Raw genomic sequence first — 1865 nt, forward strand, 5'->3', positions numbered from 1 at the left:
GTTGACCAGCATCTGACCAAAGAGCGCCATCAATTAACCTAAATAGCTAGTGACATTTTAAAATATAGACAATCCTTAAGTTCACCACAATTGACTTTGTGCGTCAAGAAAGTGTAGACTACAGCGAACTGTCCACTTATTTGTGTTAGTCAAGAAAGTGTAGAACCTGATCAGCGTATCAACCCCTCCCACTATTATTCTCTAACTTGAAGAGGCCTATACTTAAGTGCTTATTTTCTCTTTTAGACCACCTTTTACATTCATCTTCAGGTCCCATGAATGGAGTAGAGACATAAGAATCCTCTCTAACTGCTGCAGGCGGCTGCCATCAGATCTCACTTGGTTATAGGTAGCTCCCTCTACCTAGCTTTGTCATCTCTTTCTCAGACTTAAATTTAGCACCCTTACGAACCAAGTTCTTTTTTATCTTACCTGTGCCATGTAAGTTATGTTTGACCAGTTCTAAAAGTAAGGCCGGAGATGCAAAGTATCTACCAAAGTACATGACAGTTCAAGGATCAACGCTTCTGACAAAACGAAGAACAGCAGCTTCTCCAATACCAACGTTCAGCAATACAACGGTGAATTGTAGCATGTGATTTTTATAAAAAAATCTTCATTTATGTAGGCTTCAAAATAACCAATTGGCCTAAGATGAGCTGTAGTGACTGGAACCTCAGGAAGTGGATGTTGGCCAAGCTGTCCTTTAAAATGAGGGTCCACTTTGAAATACATTTGTCTGGTACGATCAGAAGGCGAGGTAATTGGTTGTTATCATCCTCCTCCTCTTCTACCTCACTTTCAGATGTGTCTTCTGCTTATTTTGATGTCCCACGCTCAGCAGGTGTCCACTTCTCGTCTTCATCATCACTAATGTCACTGAAGCATCAAAATCGAGATCAGGAGCATCATCTTCCTGCGTACCTGTGGAAAAATCAATGCAATGAAATACAAAAGTTAAAAAAAAAAAAAAAAAAATTCTTGCTATGAATTTTATCTTTAAGTGATCAAGGATGGATTAGAGTTGCCCCACACACACACACGAACACACACACACACACAGAGAGAGAGAGAGAGAGAGAGAGAGAGAGAGAGAGAGAGAGAGAGACTGGAAGTAGAGACGATATTATTATTATTATTATTATTATTATTATTATATTATTACAATCGTAAACTATGACTATGTTCATGACAGGAAATACCTTTATAAAGAAATATTACTGTAAATGCCTAATTAAAACCCATATCAATTGTGCATGTAGTGGACATTGAGACCTGAAGTGCAGATTACAATGGACAAGCCTGAGTCGCGGACTTGAAAAGCTCCGTTTCAGTTGTTAATATATACTTTTTAACACGATTATCACTTCACTTGAATGATGTTACCATATTAGCCAAGTCACTGTCAAATCTGACGAAAGAATCATCTAGCATGCTAAAGGTGGAGTTTTGAAGAAAATTGCTTGAAAACTTACATGTACAGTACAAGCCCAATGTCCAGATATTGCACATGCTACTTTACCAAGCTAATACAGGAGCTCATTTTAAGAGATTTAACTCAGATAAACTTTAAATTATCTCCATAACTCCTTCAGATATGCTCTACAAGACCCTATGATTTAGTACACATATTAACCAGTGAAACTTTACTTACGAGGTGTAGCAGGAGAAATCTTCTTTTCATTTTCGCCCCATCCTCTCGGTCTGCTGGAGAACGACGTAGTTGTTGGGGCCGACCAAGGATGATCAAATCGCAGGAACAGGGAGTCGGGAGCGCCGTAAACTCCTCAAGCGCGCGAAATTTAAATGGCAAGGAACCGCATTGGATCTTTAATGTTTGTGCAGAGGACTGGACAGGAGATATA

General features: G+C 39.1%; 1 long non-coding RNA gene across 1 annotated transcript; it reads right to left on the minus strand.

The window, feature by feature from the left end:
• Positions 1-550: 550 nt before the first annotated feature.
• On the minus strand, positions 551-1614 carry LOC136833524 (uncharacterized). The gene is made up of 2 exons (XR_010851491.1): positions 1476-1614; positions 551-924 (listed from the first exon to the last, which is right to left on the minus strand). It is a non-coding gene; the product is annotated as an uncharacterized lncRNA (long non-coding RNA).
• Between the last annotated feature and the right edge of the window lie 251 nt (positions 1615-1865).

The sequence above is a fragment of the Macrobrachium rosenbergii genome, chromosome 51 (assembly GCF_040412425.1).
Source record: "Macrobrachium rosenbergii isolate ZJJX-2024 chromosome 51, ASM4041242v1, whole genome shotgun sequence".
NCBI classification, from domain to species: domain Eukaryota; kingdom Metazoa; phylum Arthropoda; class Malacostraca; order Decapoda; family Palaemonidae; genus Macrobrachium; species Macrobrachium rosenbergii.